The 23,586-nt window shown below is 43.5% G+C and overlaps 2 long non-coding RNA genes across 2 annotated transcripts in view; one reads left to right on the plus strand and one right to left on the minus strand.

Annotated features, from left to right (window-relative positions):
• Window positions 1–16,495, plus strand: part of LOC309629398 — a 210,763-nt gene extending 194,268 nt beyond the window's left edge. Inside the window, exons 2-4 of the long non-coding RNA XR_014245053.1 lie at window positions 13,085–13,179; window positions 15,025–15,262; window positions 16,442–16,495. This is a non-coding gene — a long non-coding RNA (uncharacterized lncRNA). The remainder of the gene's footprint in view (window positions 1–13,084; window positions 13,180–15,024; window positions 15,263–16,441) is intronic.
• LOC309629389 overlaps window positions 4,473–23,586 on the minus strand; it is a 43,312-nt gene continuing 24,198 nt past the window's right edge. Inside the window, exons 2-3 of the long non-coding RNA XR_014245041.1 lie at window positions 11,259–20,122; window positions 4,473–10,920 (exon numbers count right to left, since the gene is read on the minus strand). This is a non-coding gene — a long non-coding RNA (uncharacterized lncRNA). The remainder of the gene's footprint in view (window positions 10,921–11,258; window positions 20,123–23,586) is intronic.

Genomic DNA, 23,586 nt, shown 5'->3' on the forward strand with positions numbered 1-23,586 from the left:
TACCAACACTGCCCCACCACTGTTATGTGCTCTGATGCAACCTGTACTTTTCCTTTCAACTCCTTAAACTCATGTAATTGTTAATTACACACTTTAAAGTCTTTCTCCCCTACTAGGTCATAAGGTCTGTGAGGGCAGAAACTGCCTTACTCACCAACATTAAACCCCCCATGCCTGGCACATAGAAGACAGGGGATGTGTCTCATGACTGACAGATGAGACATTGGATGTGCCTTGTCACAGAGCAGGTGCTCAGTGAACATTATCCCTCCTCCCTGCTCCTAGAGAATACCACTGAGCCAATCCCAGGATGTGAGCACCCACCCAGCACAGGGGAGCACCAGGGCATGGCTGAGCTGTTTCTTGAGGTCCGTGCTGGCCTTCCTTCTGGGCCCTGTGCAACCTGCCACCCTGGCAGGAGCCACAAACACCTAGAAGTCTAGTGAGAATGATACCCATAATTCCCAACATCAAAAGAATCCCACCTGAGGATCTTTTTTAAAATATCTGTACCTACACCCAACTCATAGATACTTTGTTTTAATTCATCTGGAATGCAGCCTGGGCTTTGGTATTGTTCAGTAATCCCCCAGGTTTTCCCTGTATGCAGCCATGGGTGAGAACGATTGGTTGGGTTCCATCACCATTTTCCAGATATGAAGGTGAAGCACAGGAGGGCAAGGAATCAGCCCAAGAACACACAGTAGCTATGGCATAGCTGGATGGAGCTAGAACTTAGAAGACCTAACTTTCCACCATGGCTCCTCCCACTGCACCAAGTAACAAACTGAAAAAAAAAAAAATTCCCTTTATTAATTGCAGAGGCAGATTTCCTGGCATCAAACAAGGCTGCGGGCAGAGAGCTTGTTTTTTTCTACCCTGGAAAATCTGTTATTAAAAGCTTGTTTATGCAAGAAGGGTATAATTAAAAGTGAATGAGTGTAATTCCTTTATCGCAATGAATATTAATTAAAGGTAAACACAGCATCAATATTCATTTAGAGGAAGACAGAGGCTGAAAAGAAGACTGCTCGTACTAGGGTTGTCCATCACATCAGAAAGTAACAGATGACAGGACTCCAATAGCAGAATGTTGCTCTATTTTTCTCACATCCTCTCAGATTTAGAAGTTAGCCAAAATACAAATCTTTTGTCAGGTTGGGCTCCATGACCAGGCACAACTGCATGGGTACAGCCCTGTCTTGTTCAGGACACAGCTCTCAGAAAGTTGTTTGGTTTTTTTTATACATCTTTAGTGTAGTATAATTGCTTTACAATGTTGTGTTAGTTTCTGCTGTATAACAAAGTGAATCAGCTATATGTATACATATATCCCCATATCTCCTCCCTCTTGAGCCTCCCTCCCACCCTCCCTATCCCACCCTTCTAGGTGGTCACAGAGCCCTGAGCTGATCTCCCTGTGCTATGCGGCTGCTTCCCACTAGCTATCTATTTTACATTTGGTAGTGTATATATGTCCATGCCACTTTCTCACTTCGTCCCAGATTACCCTTCCTCTTCCCTGTGTCCTCAAGTCTATTCTCTACATCTGAGTCTTTGTTCCTGTCCTGCCCCTAGGTTCATCAGACCATTTTTTTTTAGATTCCATATATATGTGTTAGCGCAAGGTATTTGTTTTTCTCTTTCTTTTTTTTTTTTTAACATCTTTATTGGAGCATAATTGCTTTACAGTGGTGTGTTAGTTTCTGCTTTATAACAAAGTGAATCAGTTATACATATACATATGTCCCCATATATCTTCCCTCTCGCATCTCCCTCCCTCCCTGTTTTTCTCTTTCTTGACTTAACTTCACTCTGTATGACAGACTCTAGGTCCATCCATCTCACTACAAATAACTCGTTTCTTTTTATGGCTGAGTAATCTTCCATTGTATATATGTGCCACATCTTCTTTATCCGTTTATCTGTCGATGGACACTTAGGTTGCTTCCATGTCCTGGCTATTGTAAATAGTGCTGCAATGAACATTGTGGTACATGACTCTTTTTGAATTATGGTTTTCTCTGGGTATATGCCCAGTAGTGGGATTGCTGGGTCATATGATAGTTCTATTTTTAGTTTTTTAAGGAACCTCCATACTGTTCTCCATAGTGGCTGTATCAATTTACATTGCCACCAACAGTTCAAGAGGGTTCCCTTTTCTCCAGACCCTCTCCAGCATTTATTGTTTGTAGGTTTTTGTTGATGGCCATTCTGACTGGTGTGAGATGATATCTCATTGTGGTTTTGATTTGCATTTCTCTAATGATTAATGATGTTGAGCATTCTTTCATGTGTTTGTTGGCAATCTGTATATCTTCTTTGGAGAAATGTCTATTTAGGTCTTCTGCCCTTTTTTGGATTGGGTTGTTTGTTTTTAAGCTGTAAAGACTCTTCGTTATGTGGGGTCAGCATACTGGAGGGGCAACTGGCCTCTTCGGCCCTCTTGGAAAGAGAAGAGCTAAACAGACTGATAACCAGCTGTGTTGTTCTGGCCCCTGAGCACTGGTACAGTGGCAAAAGTACATCATTTCCCAAGGAAGAATTCCCAAAACCATGGCAGGTCCCCAGATCTTACAAATCAGACTCAGTGAGGGGTTGGGGAGGACAGGACTTTTGAACGTACAGATTGCCAGGTCTCACCCTGGTCCTACTAAATCAAAATCATTTTGGACTGAAGCTTAGGAATAAGCATTTTAACAAATTTTCATGTTAATTCTGATTTCTAGAATTTCTAGCCAAGCTGAAGAGCTTTTTTTTTTTTTTGGCCAGGTCAGTCAGGGTCTTAAATCATTTCATTTATTTATTCATTCATTCATCTGATAAATATTTATTAATCATAAGGCACTGTGCTAGCCATGGGTGAAGACAGAGACCAGTACTCTTTTCTAGTTCCTTCTGATCTATCAAGAAAAACTACACATTAGAATTATAATTATAATACACAGTGATGACTGCTGTCACAGAGGGAGGAATACAATAGCATAGGAGCACAGAGACAGGTGAACTCAGCTCTGAATAGGGAGTCCAGGAACACTTCACAGAGAGCATTAATGGAGCACTCATGTGAGTAGCATGTTCTCACAGCAGGGATGGTGTGGAGCCTTGGTGAGACTGCTGGAGAATGGACTTAACTGGAAGGCAGAGAAAGTGATGTTCCATGAGGTTGATGAGTACTAGTTTGTGAAGAGTGTGAATGCCACGCAAAGGCATTTGGATTTAACCATGTCAAAGGGGGAAAGAGATTCAGGAGACTGCCCTACACATTGGTGGGTTATGGTGAGAATTCATTGAGGCACTGCAGGCTTAAATGCCTCTTCATTGCATCAGACTTAGGCTCAAACAAGCATTTGGAGGATTTTAAAAAGAAATGCCAAATAGGAGGTTGACATCTACTTAGGAGCCAAGATAGTGTTTACCAGGAGTTGAGAGAAGGAAGCCATGTCTTCCTAGAGAAACCGGGTGTGTCCTGAATAGGCAGGGAGGAGAGAGAAGGTATTTCAGGCTGGGAAAGGCTTGGCACTGGGTCCAGCAGCACTTCTCAGCAAGGGCACTAACCGTTATCATAGACAGAGAAGGTCTTGATAGGTTTTTTTTACCTGTAGCTGTGGGCAAGCTTCTAATGAGAAGGGGTCATGTTTGGCCACAACAGTGCAAATGGAGCAACAGTGTGGGGCCAGCTCTGAGGACCAGATGGGGGTGAGCCCTATACTCATACTGGTCCCATGTGGTACATTTTAAAAGGGAGGAAACACATTCTCTTCTTTCTGAGACTGGTCTTATAGAATCAGAGTTCCTCAGCTCTGGGGGGCCCATAGAGCTCCTGCATACCAACTCTTATAGCTCAGAAAATGTCTAAGGGTGCAAGGACCCGCCCAGGGTCATTCTGCCATCTAATCCCACCTGAAGTGTGACCTTTTCCCTAACAGTACCCTCCTCTGTTCCCTGGTTAGCACACTCAGCAGCACATTGGAATAACCTGGAAAGTTTTAAAAATATTTATGCCTGGGTCCCACCCCCAGCGATTATGACTTAATTAATGTGGATTGGGGCCTGGGTGTTGAGAGTTATCAACACTACCCAGGTAATTCTAATGTGCAGCAAAGCGTGAGACTCACAGCTCCATTCGTACCTTTAAACAGTCAACCAATAAGTATTAGAAGGAAATGAGTGATTCAGTAATTGAGGTGTTAGCTAAGAATGCTATTCTCATTTTGATGAAGGATTCTTATTTTTCTTTTATACATATCTTGCTGATTTTCCTTTCAAACTCTGAAAGCAATCCACTTATTGCTGTAGTCCAAACAACACAATAAATATATTTTTCTATGATCTAAAACTAAACCATGCCTATATTTTCCCCAATTTATAATGATAAAAATGGTAACCTCCTCTTCGCCACATCATACATAGGAATCATTTTGCATTTGGGATCTAGCATAATATTGATTTATTTTTTATTTTTTTTGATTTATTTTTTATAGTCAACAATTATTAAGATTTAATTAAAAATTGTCTCTCTGTAATAATTTTCTCTTGTATTCATTTTTCATTTTGCTGGACTATAGCTTTCAGAAATTCTTACAATACGAGTTGTTGTACAGACTTTGTATTCTAAAATCCTTTTATTTTGACCTTACATTTTAATGATTATTTGGGTTGTTAAAGAATTCGAGGCTCAAAATTATTTCCTCTCCTGATATTGAAGATATTATTCCATTATCTCTTGTAGCCATTATTGGTCATCAGAAACTGGTTGTTTATCTGATTCTTCCTTCTTTGTAGGTAATTTTTTCTGAAGCTTTTAGATTGTTTTTCTGTTTGTTGTCCAAAATTTCACTAGGATGTGTCTAAGGTTGAATTTTTGTTTTGTTTCGTTTACTCAGAAGCAAGGTGTCCTTTTTTGAATCTAAAAACATCTTTCTCCAGGACTGGGGTATTTTTTTCTACTATATTTTTGATTTTCTCTCTTTTGTTTTGTCTGTTCTCTCCATCTTCAACCCGTATTCAATAAATAGATATTGGACGTTTGACTCTGTTTTCCACATGTCTTAACTTTCTCTGCATGTTTTGTCTCTTGGTCCTTCTGTTCTAAAAACTGGTGGAATTGCTCAGCTCCAGCTTACAGCACACTCATTTTCTCTTCAACTATGTCCAATGTGCTCTGCACTCATTGATTTACTTTTTCTTTCCAACAAGCATATTTTATCATTTCTGAAATCTCTAATTGGTACTTTTTCATAACATTTGTTCTTGTTTCATAAAGTAAATATTAACTACATTTTCCCCCATTTTTATCTATTCCACTTTCTCTTTCCTAGGGAGCTAATTTTTCTGTTTGTTGAGTTTTATTCCCTTCTTATACAATGTTTGTTATCCTTAAATCTTTAGCAATTCTTAGTAACGTGCTCAACTTTTATTAGAGATTGCCTTTAATGCCACCTGAGGATGCATTTTCTTTACCAAAATCTGACTCTAGCCCTGTGGTGGAGGGGTAGGATGTGCTGTAGGCAATGAGTTGTGCCTGTGGCCAGACTTCTGGATGTGGGAGCTCCCAATTGCTCCTGGTTGTCACAGGTACTGCCCTTCTTTGCAGCCCCAGCACTCAGAGGCTCCATCCTGATCTAAAGGCACTCACCCATGCAGCTTGCTGTTGGCTCACTGAAGGGAGGAAGTGGGGATGGTTAGCACTAGCAGTGGGTCTTGAGACCGTCGGGACCTGGGGAAATATACGGCTGATGCTCACATAAAGAGGAAGTGTGTCTGTCTTTGAATTTTATTAGAACTGGGCTCAGAGACGGATGAGGAATATATAGACCCAGCCAGAACTTAACTCCAAGTCAAAAGGACCCCAAACACTTCACTGTATTTCTTCTCCTTATTCTAGGAATATATCTATATCTATATATAGATATCTATCTAGAGATATATAGATAAATATATATAGATATCTATCTGAATATCTATATAAGGTATATGCTATGTCTACAGATATATAGATAGCTAGACATATATACTAAATATTTCTACGTATATATTTAAATATGTACATAAAGTGTTTTACATAAGACTTGGCACTCAATAAATGAGAGCTACTATAAAGAAGCATCATCAACATAATGTATTACTGCCACCAAAAGTCAATACTATCTGCTTATTTTCTCTATCTCTACTCTTCCTTTAAAATCCGATTTTGAGTTGGAATTGGTCTCAGAAGCCATTTACTTCAATCTCTTCATTTTTAAAGATTAATAAATACATTAACATTTTAAGGTTAATTAAAACATTCTCATTGCAGAAAATATAGAAAATACAGAAAAAGTAAAATAATTTAAAGAAAAAACTTTTATCCATAAGCCCATCCCAGTTAGCACTATCAGCTCCATAATTTATGGACTGTGGCCCACGGAGGAGAAATGGTCAGCCAACAATCTGACCTGTCAACAGGTCATTGGCCGCACATCCTCCATACCATCCTCTGTCCTTCTCCCTGAGACAGGAAGACTGTGCTTTGTTCTATTGGTTAGAGGAACACACAACTGACTACAAGCCTGGGTAGAGTTACTGTCCCACACAAGAACCCTCAGTTCTGCCTGCCCATGCCCTCTTTCCTGCCCATAATCACGTTGGTCACAGCAATGTCTTCCTCTTGAATTCCATGACCTCGAGGAGCTGAAGAAATCATTCCGCTCTTTGCTTGTCTTAAACTATTAGTGTGGCATGTGTTTTGTTAGTACAGGTGTAGAGGTCATGCTAAGACCAGTCTGGGGGAGAGGAATGGAGAGAGCTGTGGGACTGTGCAGTTTTTCCCCTGCACCGCCTGGGAAACTCCTCGAAGAAGCTCCAATGTCACCTCCAACTTGAAGTCCTCCTTCCTCTGCCCAGGCAATTGGTCAGTCTCAGCTCTGTGCTCCTTAGCAGTTAGTTCATTTCTCCCTACAGCATTTATAGGGTATGTGTCTATAGGTCTGTATCACCTGATGGATTATGAATTTCCTAAAGACAAGGATCCAACACCTAGCACAATTCCAGGCTCATAGCAAGGGCTTAATAAGTGTCTGATGAATGAATGATTCAATGTTTGAGTGAATAAACTTCACTGAGGAGCTTTAGCAAATATTCCAGAAGCATTTTGAAATATTTGAAGAATATTTTGTTGAAATACAAAGAATGTCCCAAGAACAAGTAAGACAGCTTCACCTACCATATTTAACATAATATTACCAATAGTGTACCATAACTAAACCATTTAACTAGCCTTCCTTCTATTAACATAGGTGTTTATTCCCTGACTTACCACCGAGTCAAGGGTGGAAAATGTGAGTGGCATGTACTCTAACACCATAATTATTGCGTGAATTTGTTCTACAGAATCCTAGAAGAGTACTAATCTATGTTCCTGAACTTCTCCAGTGTCAGGGATACACCTGCCCTCCAATTCACCCTATTTCAAAATCAGAAAAATCATCGTTTTTAAAGAAAGTATCCTAGGAGATAGAAAGAGATTTGAATTTTAAATTAAAGGTTTAGATTTGAGGCCCAGGTCTACTATTAACTGGCTGTTGTGTTCATCTCTTTACTATTCGAAGCCTCATTTCCTTATCTTGAAAATAATAATAACTGCCAGAGCAGGGTAGCGGTGAACACAAAGTGTGAAATGAATACAAAAGTATTTTGTGAACAATGAAACAGTATACATATTTAAGGGTGGAAAGGAAGGGAGGATGAGAGGTTAGTAGAGACACGGATATCTGTCTTAAATGAAAGAGAATATCTGTCAGAACAAAAGAGAAAAGATTCTTCTCCAAAGAGGAAGAAATCACTGGAATCATGGAATGCTGTTATCACGGGATGGGAATGCCTTGTTTACAGTCACATGGGGTCAGTGGAGAGAACAGTTTCATAACTACTGATGCCCCATCCTTCCTGCCTCCTTCCTCCCACCTTTCTGGTCTTGTCTCGAAGAACACAGGCTCTGAGATGCACTGCCTAGATTTGGGTTCTGACTCTGCCACTGACTGAACCCCCAAAAGTACTTCACTTCTCTATCGGTCACTTTCTTCATCTGTGAAATCAGAGTGATCATAATATCTCCACATAGGATCCTCCCTTCCCTGTTACCCAGTTTTATTTCCACAGTCTATCATTACAACTTCCTTGTATTTACTCTCAACTCCCTTGCTGCTCCTTCTCCTCTGTGTGCTGTACTCACTTTGCAAGATCACACCCTAGTGGATCGTAACTCTCCCCACACTCTCTGCCTGCCCTTCTGCAGCTGAGTGGAGCTTGAGAAAAATTCAGGACCACACTGACTGACCTGCCTTAGGTGCAGGACCAAGGACCACAGGTGTGCCCTTAAGACTACCCAGCTGCTGCATTGTATCCCCTTAGACCACCCGCTCTCCCACCCTGCTAGAAACAACTTCACTACATCCTTCTCCTCAGTCTGCCTTTGCCCACACTCTCAGCTAATGGCCTTGCTTTTCACATCACTGAGAAAATAGAAGCAATCAGAAGAATATTTGCATGGACTCCCACAAATCTATCTGTAAATCTGCCAGCATTTTCAGTGTTCTACCTTCCATTCTGTTACTAAAGATAAATTGTCCACCTCTTATCGAAAGCTATTATGGTTGAACTGTGCCTTCCAAAACTGTATATTGAAATCTTAACCCTCAGCACCTCAGTGAGCTTATTTAGAAATAGGGTCATTGCAGATGTAATTAGTTAAGATGAGGTCATACTGGAGTAGGGTGAGCCTCTAATTCAATACCACTGGTGTCCTTATGTGAAGGGGAAATTTGTTCACAAACACACACAGGAAGAATGCCAAGTGAAAAGGAAGGTAAGACCAGGGTGATGTGCCTGCAAGCCAGGAAATGACTGATTTCCAGCAAACCACCAGAAGCTAGGGGAGAGGTTGCAAACAGATCCTCCTTCATAGACCTCAGAAGGAACCAACCCTGCTGACACCTTAACCTTGGGTTTCTAGCCTCCAGGACTGTGAGAAAATTAATTTCCACTGTTGAAGCCACTCAGCTTGTGGTACTTTGTTCTGGCAGCTCTAGAAAACTACAACAAAAGCCAACCCTTCAGTCACCTAAAGTGACTAGATTCTACCCCGTTTAAAGTACCCTGAGACATTGGTCCAAAAGCATTTTTCTCCTATAGCGTTAGTTTTTTCCTCTCTACTCTATCATTCTCATCGGCTCCACACAGGCTGTTATTTGTCTATCTCAAAAAAAAAAAAAAAATTGCTTTTAACTTCCCTTGACCGTGCTTTCTCTGCCTTCTACCACTTCTTTTCTCTGCAACACTTTGCAGCAAAACTTCTTATGTTGATATACTCGTTGTCTCCGATTCCTCTCTTATCTTTTCTTAAACACACTCAAACTAGGCTCTCATGCCCTTTACTCCACATAAAGCGTTCTTGTCAAAGTCACCAACGGCTTCCACATTGCTACGCCCACTGACCAACTCAGTCCTGCTCCTACCTGAGCCACCAGTGACATTGGACACAGCAGATCATTGCTGCCCCCTCAAGGCACTTCTTCCCTTGGCTTCTGGGACTACACACTTTTGCCTTTGTCCTCGCATTCTGACTGTTCCTGTTCATTCTCCCTCGGTGGTTCCTCATCTTCTCCCAGACTCAGGGTCCTGTCCTTGGTCCTCCTCTCTATCTACCTACAACATACAGCCCCTCAGTGAGCTCATCCAAGCTCAAGGTTTAATTACCGTCTATGTACCAAAGACTTTTAAATGTATACTTCCAGATGAGCCACTCCCCTGAACTCCAGGCTCACGTAGCCAACTGCCCACTCCAATAGATATACCACAAATGTAACATGTCCCAAACTGAACTCCCAATCTTCCTCCAAAAGCCTGTTCACCTGCATTCTTCTCCATCTCGGCTGAGGGCAACTCCATTCTTCCAGGTGCTCAGGCCAAAACCTGGTATTCATTTTTTGTTTTTTGCTTTTTAAAATTTTTATTGGAGTATAATTGCTTTACAATGTTGTGTTGGTTTCTACTGTACAGCAAAGTGGATCAGCTATACGTATACATATATCCCCTCTTTTTTGGAGTTCCTTCCCATTTAGGTCACCAGAGCATTTGTATTCGTTTTTAACTCCTTACTTTCTCTCCCGCCACAGATCCAACAAGTCCTACTGACTCCACATTTAAAACATATCTGGAATCTAAACCTTTCTCATCCCCTCTGCTAAGCTATCATCATCCTTCACCAAGATTATTGCAACCACCACCTAACTGGTCTCCCTACTTCTTCCCTTGCATCCTACACTCTATTCTCAACACAGCAGTCAGGTCCTGTAAAACATAGCTCACCTTAAGTCAAGTCCTCCCATGGCTTCCCACTTGATAAGAGAGAAAGCTGGGCCCTTCCAGTGGCCTCCTGGTCCCTTCATGGCCTCTGACCTCATCGCCCTCTCTCTGCTCCAGCCACAGCAGTCCTTGCTGGTCCCAGAGTATCCAGGTTGTTCTCACTGCAGGGTCTTTGCACTGGAACACTGGTCCCCCAGGTAACCACATGGATAACTTCATTACCATCTCCATCCCCTCTCAGATGTCACTTCCTCAATGAGACCTACCTGGACCAACTATAAAATTGTGATTCCTGCTCTCAGCTGTTCCCTTTCCCTCCCCCTACCCCATCACTTCCTAGTATACAATATAATTTACTTATTCATTACCGTCCTATATTTTCCATCTCCCTGTACCAGAATGCAAGCTCTAGAAGGTAGGGGTTTATTTTTCTGTTTTGTTTATTTATAGATTTATTAAGTGCCCAATAAATATTTGTTGAATGAGTGAATAAATGAAAGGATGAATATAAAGTGTCTAGAATAATGTCTGGTGCAAACTATGTGCTTAAGAATTATTAACCATTGTCGGGCTTCCCTGGTGGCGCAGTGGTTGAGAATCTGCCTGCCAATGCAGGGGACACGGGTTCGAGCCCTGGTCTGGGAAGATCCCACATGCCGCGGAGCAACTAGGCCCTTGAGCCACAATTACTGAGCCTGCGCGTCTGGAGCCTGTGCTCCGCAACAAGAGAGGCCGCGATAGTGAGAGGCCTGCGCACCGCGATGAAGAGTGACCCCCACTTGCCACAACTAGAGAAAGCCCTCGCACAGAAATGAAGACCCAACACAGCCATAAATAAATAAAAAATAAATAAATAAATAAAAATTAAAAAAAAAAAGTTTAAAAAAAGAATTATTAACCATTGTCAATATTACCTTGCATTATTGAATGGGAAATCAGATTTTGCAGCAGGAAGATCTAGGAACTTGGCTGGCAGAGTGCCCCTTAAAGGAAAGACACTGGGTGAGGGGGGAAAACTTGCCAGTTAATGAAGCTTATCCAAGGCTCATTTATTTTCAATTGACTTTGCATGGACTCTTTTGGTTTTCCTCTGACTGCTCTCTTGTGCCAAACTTGGATGAATCCCTTGGACCTACCCTGGCAGGGCTCTGCTAGAATCACTGCTCTGTGCTTCTCAGGAGAACCTCAGGCCCAATTTAGCTAGCGGGAAACAAAAATTAATAACCTCAGAGAAATCTCAGCCTATCTCTGCTGCTACCTCATTTCCAGGATTTTTCAGTCTTTAAGAGGCTATAGGAGAATTAGGTCCAAACCCAACAGCTGGTAGTAGTTAATACTACTGAACAAAGGACACATAGATTCTGCCCAGCCCGTCAGACATTCCCATGGTCAGTAGAGAACACAAATGGTTTATAATTTTTTTTCGATGGAAGAGTTTGCCAGGGAACTGATTGAATGTGACTTGGGTTTTATAGGACCACTCTGGCTGTAATTTTTTTGAATAGAGTGTAGGGGGGAAGTAGGGAGAGCAAGTAGGAGGCTATTGCACTAATCCTCCTGAGAGCTCAGATCACAGTAGAGAAGTAAGGAATGGTTGGATTCTGGATATGTTTTGAAAGTAGAGTCCGTAGGATTTCCTGACTGGTTGGATCTATGGTATGAGAGAAAGAGAGGGGTCACAAAGACGGCATGGTTTTGGGACTTAGCCCCTGGAGAGATGGGAGCTGTCATAGCACGTCATGTGACCCACAGGACACTCTTGGTATTGAGAAGATGTATATGGCTGGGGGGCGGGCAGAGAAAGGGTTGCATTAAATTGTTTTATACACAAACATTGCAAATATGTCTTCTTTAAAGCAGACAGACAACTGTTCTTCAATTTTTCCTAGAAAAAAGAGAGAAGGTTTTGTCCTCAGAATTCCTAATAATTAATTCCTCCTTTCCCTACTCTATTATTTATTTATTTATTTTACTCTGTCCGGGAAAATTCATTTTCTGAATAATTTGCACAGAATAGAATAGCTCAAGTCTAACATATTGTTTAATAAAAATGCAACTTTAACAATGTCCACACACTCACACCCCTCCCTGAGTGAACTCAGACCCTCAACATGCGGGTCTTGTCTGAAAGCATCAGTGTTGATTTAAAGCCCACCCAGTGAGAGTGGTGGGTATTCAAATGACTGAGAGGGCTACTGGGGAGAGAGAGGGGCTATACTCTACATTTCTCAGCATTTGGGGTGAGGATGAGCCCCATTTTCTCGTCCAGAGTCCCCTGGGCTGTCGGACTTCTGCCACTACACAGTGTCAGCCTGTCCACTGACAGCATCTCGCCCAGACGGAGCCTAACCCGGAGGAAAGGGCCTTGTTGGAGACGAAAGGGGAAAAGAGTGGAAATGAGGATCAAGGGTCTCCCAGCTCCCCATTACTAATATTAAACTATTTTGTGTATGTAACATATGACGTGGAAATTTGGGATCACATGGAACAGTAAGATCAAACGGAAACTTTCAACTGGTTGTCTTAGGAATCAGTTTGCCTGGGAGGCCCAGGGCACTGTGGGGAAGAACACATACAGACGAGGGACATGAGACTCGGGGGTGTCCTGGGGTGCTGCCCTGGCCAGCAGCGTCCCACCTACATTCTCCACAAGATGGCGCTTGTCTGCGCAAAGCTCAGTGGAGGACTTTGGATTTTGTTTGAATCATGGAGGCTGCAGTCCCATCCACTTATCTTCTAGGAGAAAGACTACGAAGAAGGAATGCGGATGGGCAGGGCCAGCCTGGTTGCAATTTCCCACCGAGCAGGACTGAGGTCCGTCAACTCTGCTTGAAGGTAACTTCCTCATATTTGTGATGTTTGGAACCCTGAGTCTGTGTCTCCTGCCACAATAGCCACAAAACCATTCAAACAAAAACAGAAGGAAGACTGTATGTCAGCAGAGCACTTTGTAGTTAACACAAGGTGTTCAGATATGTTTTATGATTTGATTTTCAAACTAGCCTGCACTGGGAATCCACGTCTGTCTCATTCATTGTATCCACAGTGTTTGGAGCAGGGAGTGGCACATAGGCTCTAATGCATATTTGTCAAATAAATGAACCCTGTGAGGCCAGAAAAGGAATCATTATCCGCATTATATATCTGAGGCCCAGAGACTCACAGTTAATAAATGGCAGAGCCAGGACCAGACGGAGACTCCCACCCCAAGGTCATTGCTAGTTATTCTGTCCTCTGATGCTTCTAGGTCACTAGCCTCAGGAAACAAAGAACCCCAAAGCCGTGAGTGTGTGGAGCCGCTGTACAGTGCACAGAAAAGCAGGCAGCGGGGGTTTTCTAGCAAAGAGAAAGATATTCAAAGAAAACTCAGGACCAAGGTGTGGACACATAGCTGGCAAAAAGCTCCATGTCCTCCCTATGCAGCCAAGGTGTGTTCCAGCAGGCAGGCACTGGCTGGAAACGCGCAGCTCTTCAGCGCCCCCTGGAGCAGAGCTTGAGAATGCAGCCTTTTGCACGGCGGAAGTGCTCACAGGAAACCCAGATCCAAAAGCATTACGGTTATATCTAACTGATCCTTCATGGTCCGCTATTTAGTTATTAGCCATGGTAAGACTCAGGATTCATCACTCCTGCTACTTCTTCTCTGGGGGAAATAGCCAAGAGTTTAGTCTTACCACAGATTAGAAAGCTAATGTGCGTAGCTGGCCACTGAGAGTGAATACACGACATTAGGTTCTTAAGGCTGAGAAGAACTCTGAGTGGTCCATAGTCTGGGTCCCTAGACACAAGGTCTGAGAAACTGCTGAAATAACATGTATATTACGTGTGTTCTGGAGGACAGGGTCTATGGCTTCCATCAGATCCTCACAAGGGTCTCTGCTCCAGATCCAGCCACTGAGGATCAGAAGTTACCTCCTTAGCCCCCCAGCTGCCCAGCTTTGCTCAAAGCTCCAGGGGTAGGGCATAGATACCTTGCAAGGCAGCCTATCTATTTCCTGTGATCAATACCTACCCCCACAGAGAGTGAGGGGCGGGCAGGTTGTCCCACTAGGACCTGAATAAAACACCTCCCTCCATGTGTCCAGCACACGGGATCAGAACCAGAGCTGCAGCATAGCAATGCTGGGACGGCCTCGGAAGTATATCAGTAGGCATCACGGGGGCTGCTTTTCAAATACGCATATTTAAAGACAGCCAATGACTAGTTCCCCCAAAGTGAGGGAGAATTCTTTTTAATAAGAATTGCTGCTCATATGTCTCAGAAGAGCCTCTTATCTAGAAGCCAGGTCTGGAGCTGGTGGCGTCCATCGGCCCCAATTCTGATGGACCACCCCCAAGGTGAGGTATCAGTGATGGAGGTAAAGCCCCAAGTTTGTGCAAAAATAGATCCTCTCCTGCCATCTGGTGTCTAACACTATTAATGCACCTTTCACAACATGCATTTGTATCAAGTTCCCATCTCTGATCTTTTCAAGGGTTTCAGAACGGAACTTAGTTTAAACTCCACCCTCTACTTACATGAAGTCTGGGCTCAGGAATTGTATAAGCATGTGTCACACAGCTTATCAGTGGCAGAGCCCAGATTGAGGCTTAAGCCTTTTCGCTGTCCTTCAGGAGCTCTTTCCCATCCTGCGCAATGTTCCGTGTTTAACCTTCCCTGTCACTTTGCCCTTTTCCTAGGACAGGAACTTTCCATCTGGAACCAAGGTCCGGGCTGACAGTTCTCCTCCACGCTCCCACAGCTCCCCACACTTCCCTCTGTAACAGCATTCTGCACCCAGATGATCCCCACCAACTTTTCTGTGTCCTTCACTCAACAAGAGGCCCTTGAGAGCAGAGACAGTTCACATTCCGAACACAGGGCCCAGCCTGGAGCCTAGCGCAGGTGAACTGATGAGAGAAGTCGCCCCTCACCCAGGTAAGCAGCACCCTTGCTGTACCTGTCATCACGACCATTGTCTTCCTGTTCTGTGCTACGGAACCCCATGCTCCTGGGGTCCTGAAGAGAAAGGACATGGGTCCCCTCGTGCAGAGCTCTGGTGGGTAGGAGGCCCATCCAGGACAATACTGAGTGAGGAATCTTACAGATGGGTGCCCTAAGGGCAAAAAGAGAACATGGTGAGGCTGTCAAGCTCAGGGCAGTTTCGGAGAATAATGTTCAAGGCAGTTTCTGAGACCTGAAGGTGAATTCAGGAGAACCTTGGTGGAGAGCACTTGGGCAGCAGGAACGGCCAGGCCCAGAGGTGCGAGCAGGCAGGTGTGTTAAGGGTATACCTGAAGTGCAGAGAAATTTGAGAGTTGTGGGGAGAAAAAGCCTAACCCAAGAGCTTCACAAGGGCCAAGTGACAAAGGTCTTTAATGCCAGGATCTGGGAGCTTAGCCTCAGTTTCCAGGGAAGAGATGCCTGTGTAAAAGATTTTAAGGAGTAGAACAATGAGATGGGGTCTGGGCAGCAGTGGGATGGATGAATCAGGAAACATTAGATTAAAGAGTGTGGCCCATGGGAAGTCTGTAGAGCTGCTGTTCTCACACTTCAGTGTGCTTTAGAATTTCTAGGAGAGACAGCTTGAATGCAGATTCCTAGGTGCCCTCCAGAGATTCTGATTCAGTAGATCTGGGCTAGGGCCCTGGAATTTGCACTTTCAGCAAGAAGCAAACTCTTTGGGTGCTTCTGATACAGATGGCTTAAGGGCACACTTGAGAAACCACTGGAGGAGAATGAGAGGAGGAGAGAGCAGAGGTCGGAGGTCAACATGTAGGGGATGGGAAGTGAAGGAGATGAGATGCCTCCCAGTGGTCCTTGAGGGAAAACAGTTGGGGGACGGGAAAGGGAAGGGAGAAGCAGCGCCTGAAAAACCAAAGGAAGATTGCTTTCAGAAGGAGAGACCAGTTCCCCAAAACAAACTCAATGAGACAGTTAAATTAGGTATGAACAGAAAACAGGGTTGGTCAGATTTGGGCAACTACACGATCCTTAACGACTCTATCCAGCAGTGGTTTATGGAACAATGTGGGGAAAAAGCCAGACAACAGAGGGTAGGGATTCCCTGCAGAAGAGAAACACTGACACTCAGGAGATTTTCCTCCCTCCCTCCAGAAGCTTGACAAGGAAAGAAAATGAGAAAGGGGATGGAGAGTGGATGAGAAGCGACTGATCGTGCAGAAGTGTTTTGGTTTCAGATGGGAAAGACTGGGATACCTTTCAATGCCCTGGAGGAGGAGTGGGCTGACATCACGGCAGAGGGTTCCAGAGAGAGGAGTGGTTGGAGAAGGGGGCTCCCAGAGAGCAAGCAGCAGGTGAGGAGCCGTCCTGAGCCCCCAGAGGCAGGAAGAGAGGCCCTTCTTTCCTCAGGCAGGTGACGAGAGGAAGGGGAAAAGCGTGAGTGAAAATATGTTTGCAGGTTGATTAAGGGACAAAGGAAAACAAATCCCATAAATATGTAAACTCACCTTGTCAAAATCTGAGTTGATATATAAATCTGGGAGAAATAGTGAGTTTATTAAGTAACTGGATTAAGAGTCCAAAAGATGTTAAGAGTCTCAAGTGAAGAGCTTGAAACTAACTTCAACTGTGCAAATGTAAATTCTGCAGTTGGTTTAAAAATTAGCTTCCAAAAATACAAGAGGGCAACATGACCTAACAGCAGCCAACAATTTCAAAAAATTAAAATTGATGATATTCTCCATTTAACTAAGAAGGATTATGAGGCTTTTAAAAGCTAAGAATTTGAAGTTATCACTGTGGGATCCCAGGGGTTTGCAGAGTTCTAGCCTACCAACTCTTACTCCACCCCTTTCTAAAGGTATGAAGACAAGGAAGAGTGGGTGGTATGATTGTTGAGACAACTTAATCTATACTCTGCTTTATATATTTTTTGAAGTCGTTCATTTGCAAACCTTGATATTTTAACTATAATTGGAAACCAATCTTCATATTCTATCTCAAATCTGATTACACTGATTTCACCAAGTGAAACTCACAAACCTCCCTTACCGCCTGGGAGATCTTTGCAAGACTAAAGAATCCTAAAACTTCACCCCCTCGGAGGTCTTGGGGGTGACGTGGGGAGCTGTCCATGAATCATCCTCATGAGCAGTTAGGTTTGGAAATCTTTGGATGTGTCTGATTCCCATCCTAAACTACTAAGGAGAGACAGAACGTTTTTCCTTGTGCTTCACGATCATTCAGAACTATCAGATTATGCCTTTGGTGAATATGACAAACTACATGCTTGAAAGTATGGCTAATTATGGTCTACTAATGGCATTTGTTGGTGTTGCATAATGTTGGAAGACTTGCTTAGATTTATAAACTCCTTTTCTTAAAAAAGTTTAGTTTTCAGTATAAATCTAATCACTACATATCTATTCTTTCTAATCTTTTCAAATGACTAGTAATTATGAGTAGTATATCTATGTGCAATGATGCTGTGCATGTTATGAAGAGAGACAAATAAGACAGCAAGAGGTGGTTTGGAACTAACTCATCATACCCAAAGAACACATCACAAATGAACAAATCACGTACCATCTTTATCCTTCAAGTTTAATTTTATTAGTTGTCATGTCTCTTTGAGTTATAATTTACATATTATAAAGTTCACCCATTGTAAGTGTACAATCTGATGATTTTTAGTTAATTTATAGGGCTGTGTAACCATCACCACAGTTTCAGAACACTGCTGTCACTCCACAAAGTTCCCCCATGCCTGTTAGCAGCCCTACAGCCCAAATAAACCTCCGAGCTGCTTTCTGTCTCTAATGTTTTGCCTTTTCTAGAAATTTCATGTAAATGGAAACACAAAGTATTTAGTCTTTCACATTTGTCTTCTTTCATTTAACATAATGTTCATGAGGATCGTCCTTGTGGTTAACAAGTACACATAGTTCGCTCCTTTTAGCTCTTACATTTCAATCTAAGATCCATTTTTAATTCATTTTTGTGTATCACGTGAAGTAAGGGTGTAAGTGTATACATGTATGTATGTATGTCTGGATGGATGGATGGATGGATGGATGGATTTTTGCATGTGGATATCCAGTTGTGCCACCACCACGTAAAAAGGCTATCTTTCCTCACTGAATTGCCTTGGCACCTTGGTTGGAAATCACTTGACCATAAATGCGTAGGTTTATTTCTGGACTCTTTTCTGCTGTTCCATTAATCTACATGTCTATCCTTGTAGGAAGGGTAAGCATTGATTTGTGAAAACTTTGTTTCAGTTTTATATATTTATGTATATACATACATATGTGTATATATATATATATACACACACACACACACATACACACACACACACACACACACACTAGATTACTGTGTAAAATGTATTTCTTACTAAGGATTGTGGTAAAGATATTTTCTTGAAAAATATTTATCTAGGCATTGCCAGATAATATTCACAATAAGATATAAAAAAGGGGTCCTAGAATAGTCTATCGGGATGCATAAGGATGGTGGAGCATGAGTGCAGCCTCACACTTCGCAGAAGGGGAAACTGAGGCCCAGGGGCGGTGGGAAGGAAGTAATTTACCCAAAGTTCCACCAGAATGCGACCCAGGTGCCCTTCCTGGAAGCCCCCATCTTCCCAATGCACCAGCTGTTCCTCCCTGTTCTTTGGCAACTGCTTAAGCCATTTCCACCCCGCCCTCCACCAAAGTCGTGCTGGCAGCAGCTGGCAGAGCCCTTGTGGCCACGCAGCTTGGCAGGAGTCTCCCTCTTTGCTCAGCCTCCCCTATGAGACTCACTGAAAACAGTCTCCCCAGACACTGCGCTGCCGGCAGGGCTGCCCCAGATGACTGTTCCCTGTGCTCCTGCCCCTCCCTTTCCAGGGACAGTGGGATTGGCTTTTCTTCAGGGACTCTTCTCAGAATGGAAAAAAGAAAGCCGGGCCATCGATGTCAAATGGCTCTTATGCAACGGCGGCATCTTGATGAGAATTGTGTAAATAACCCCAGAACAACATATGGATTGTATTTCCCTCGATTTACCCGGGAATGTAATAAGTCATGGCCATGGAGTAAGACTGCTACCCGGCCCTGGCACTCGGAACACTGGAAAGAGTAGTCTCCCCACCCCAGGGACCTCTTAGCCGGGAACTCTCCTATCCACCTCAAGTTGCAAGGGCACCTGCCCTCAGCAAGGCACAGGCTGTGCTGAGTCACGCTGACAGCATCCCAGGCAGACCCTGATGCCCTCCTTCAGAGGAAGATTGTGCTTCCAACCACACACACTGGGCAGAAGATCTGCTCATTAGCTCATTCATTCCTCCATCCATTCAGCTAGTATTTATTGAGCACTGTTGTGGGGGGCGGGCGGGGGGAGTAGGAATATCACAGCGAACAAGACATCACAGCCCTGCTCTCACGTCCAGTGAAAGGACTTTCTAGCACTCCAAGTTATCAAAGCTTTTGAATAGGGGCGAGTTCCCAGCAGAGGTTGATAGAGACTCAAGCATCAAATGAAGATTTGGGTGGCTGATTTCCAAGATTCCTCCCAAGCGCAAGGTTTCACGAGGTTTTAAGTTCTTGGAACACTGCCACTGCTCCCCTGCTGCCCGCGCAGGTATCTTTGGACGGCACCTGCGGCAGCTTAGACCCGGAGGTTTTTGTTGGAAGGCCTGGGTGGTTGCTGGACAAGAAACAGTGGGTCCAGGAAAAGCAGATGCCCATCTTTCCTGCTGAGAAAACCCTTTCCATTCTTATTTTTATATCCTGTCTTCTCTGTCTCTTCAGAAGAGACCTGAGAACTTTCTCCTGAGTGAGGAGGATGAATCTGAAGAGTAAAACAAAAACACACAAGCATAAAAGTTCTGGACAAAATGCTTCCATTGGGGGAAACTCCATGAAGGCTGCATAGGGTGCTCTGCATTATTTCCTATAACTGAATGTAAATCTACAATCACTTCAAAGTAAAAAGTGTAATTAACTCCCCCAAAACTTTTTGATTACTATACTACGCATATGTAAGATGTTACCTTTAGGGGAAAAGCAATGAGGGATGTAAGGATATCTATACTTTTTTCCAACTTTTCTGTAAATCTGAAATGAATTCAAAATAAAAAGTTTGAAAACAAGTTTTAAAATGCAAGAAAATGCTTTTGATTTTCTTGCATTTTAAAGGGTTGGGGACGGAGCACGGGATTAGGAATTAGTAGACACTGACTTTCTGTGTGACCCTGGGCAAGTCCTTTCTCCTCTCTGGCCCTCAGTTTCCCCATCTGTACAGTGCAGGTGTTCCACAAGACGATAATGTCCTATCCTATCTATGGTCGTACATTTATGGTCCTGAATTGGTATCACTCTCACCCTATTCTCTTTACCCTTTCCCAGCCCAACCTCTCAGAGTCTCCATCTGTAATGCAGGGATAAATAACATTTACTTTTTAAAAAAATTTTAAATTAAAAGTGAAAGGAAACAGTGGATGCCAGGTACCTGCTTAATAGTAAGTACTCAGTAAATGTGGGGTTCCTACCCCTTGCCCCTTCCTTTCCCACAGAACAGAGCTCAGTCTCTGAGCTCCTCCCCCTTCCCCCATCCACCTCCACAAACCCCTCCCTCTCTATCTCCCACTCCCCACCCCATCTGCATTCCACTCTCCAGCCATCTCCCTGTACCCACCCCCATCCTCCTCCCCACTCCTTCCTTCTCCCCCTCCTCCTCCCCGTCCTCATCCTCCTCCCCCTCCCCACCATCTGTGCCTGGAACTAGCACATAGCCTTTAACCACACCCTGGGGGGCTCTCACTGTGCTTGTCAAGAAGCAGAGCTGAATACTCAGGTCCTCAGCTTCCTTTTGCGTTGTTTCCCTAGAACAGTGTTTTTCACACTTTGGGTGCATCAGAATTACCTGGGAAGCTTCTTAAAACACAGATTGCTGGGGCCTGCCCCTGGAGTTCCCGTTCAGTAGGCCTGGTGCCAGACTTCAGAGAATGTGGGTCTCCAGCAAGTTCTCAGGTGATAGTGCTGCTAGCAGGGGTTCCCTGCAAACCCAGAGGAGAGCTAGAGGCCCCATGTTCCAGAGGAAAGGCAGACTTGCCAGGGAGCTTGGCCCTAGGGGCTGAAGCCAAGGAGGAGAAGGAGATGCAGGCCTGACAGATGGGACAGGGTCTGATAGGAGATCAGGGCAGGGACCGCCCCCCCAGGAGAGGGGTTTCTCCAGCTTTTCCTCTTTTTTCTCCCTTCCCACCTGAAATGAAGCACTGCCCCCACTCCCTCACTCCTACCCCTGGGAAGTCTCCAGAGCCAGGTGAGGACGGTCCCAAGCTGAAGTGCTGACTGCCAGGGCAAAGGGAGGGAAAGGGAGCAGTGCGGGAACATCTCCAAAGCCCAGGACTCACAAGCTGGGAGGGGAGTGGAATGGAGTCCATTTCAGACAGGTTTGTTGGGAACGTGTTCCTGGTGGTTAGGGGACTGCGTAAGTAGAAGCTTGCCTGTGGCTGTATTTGTCAAGACGCCTGTGTGCTCTAGTGGAAAATGAGGTGGGAGATGAAGAAGAAGAATAGCCAACTTTTATTAAGTATTTAAGTAAGTGCCGGGGCCTGAGTAAGCACATTTTAGTCTCCACGAAGTAGGTATTATCCCCGTTCTCACATAGTAACTGTTCCTCAGTTATGCAGGTACCCACCCCAGCTGACCCCTGTCATGTCACAGTCAAACTGTGCTCTCTGCACTGTCATGACCTCTTCGGCTCTGCACCCCCTACAAGCGGTGAGACTTTGACCAAATCAATTTTTCTGAGCCCCAGTGTCTCTGCCAGTAAAAAAAAAAAAAAAAAAAAAAAAAAAAAAAAAAAAGTCAATATTGAGTGCTCCCAAAAGAATTTTGAGGCACAGATAAAACATTGAGGTGAAATGATGGGGTGAAATGCAGATAGCTGTGCTGTGTGTATCTCAGCCCCCCACCTAAAGGTTAATAGCAATGACCCTGGCCTCTGACCTTCACGGGATAGCCACTTAGAGGTCTTACATTTGGTTCTGGGCACCACTGGGTTAACATTTCATCCTGTTTAAATAAACTATTACTCACCAGTGTAACTAATGTTTTATTATTACTAATTCCAAAACCATTACACTGTGGAGCCAGAGTTTAAAAGGAATTTAATTGAAGACCAAAACATGCCCAGTAGCATTGCCTATTTTATAAATAATTTCTGTTCCAAATTCTAACTTGGTGCAGCCTTTTTGGTATATTTCATTTTTCAGTGTGTGATATAAAATGTTTTCATTGTATCCCTGTGCAGAATCCTGAAACATTCATAAAAATAAGAACAAAAATAATAATCCTTCTCATTTTTACAGCACCAAATGGTAGGCTGAATGACCACTCGTGTCCTCTTGTTACAGTTGAGGAAACGGGCCCAGGCAAGTAACATACGACGCTCAAGTTCTTAATGCTAAATCCATCCATCCAGGTAGCATGGGTGCAGACCCAGTGCTCTTTGTTTTGTCCATGCTACTTCCACAGAACATTTGAGAAAGAACATGCCACCCTACCCAGCACTATCAATGCAGCTCTCTTTTCATATGAGTGTGTATAGCCATCCACTGGGAAATGCTCCCTTAGAACCAACACCCATCCCAACCCCCAGCTGCTAATTTTATAGAGCCATTTCTCAGGCTCTGGGAATGACTTTGGGTGGCCTTGACCAACCAGCTGTGTTGTGGAGCTTTGTTGATTGTATTCTCTATAAGCATGTCTCTGAAGAGTTGTATGGTTTCACAGGGCTCCAGGAGTTTCCTGTTAAGACCATTGTCCCAGAAAGAGTCTGGAATGACTTTCAAGTGACTTAATTTTTTTTTCTCAGAAATATAAGTATGAGGCATTTCCTGGAGTGTGTACTTATATGTCCTCTATTTTCGTGATAGACAGCAGAATGTTGTGGTTAACATTAGAGACTCTAGAGAAATGTGAATGTCACTTTGTCACTTGTTAGGTGTATGACATTGGAAAACTTAAATGTTTCTGATCCTCAGTCTCCAAGTCTGTATAATGCAAATAATAATAATGCTTAACTCAGAAGGTTGCTGGCATAAACTAAGTGCTTGATATATGTGAACTGTCGTCTTAATTATGCCTTTCTTCACACTCAGAATAATATAGACCCTTCTGCTTCCATGAGACTATCTTTTTAAAACAAAGGCAAGGTGAAGACTTTTCCAGATATGTAGTTTTAAAGAATTCATCACCAGCAGACCGACACTAAAAGAAATAGTAAAGGAACTCCTTCAGGCAGAAGGA

This window comes from Balaenoptera borealis (genome assembly GCF_965194805.1).
Source record: "Balaenoptera borealis genome assembly, chromosome: 5".
Taxonomy (NCBI): Eukaryota; Metazoa; Chordata; class Mammalia; order Artiodactyla; family Balaenopteridae; genus Balaenoptera; species Balaenoptera borealis.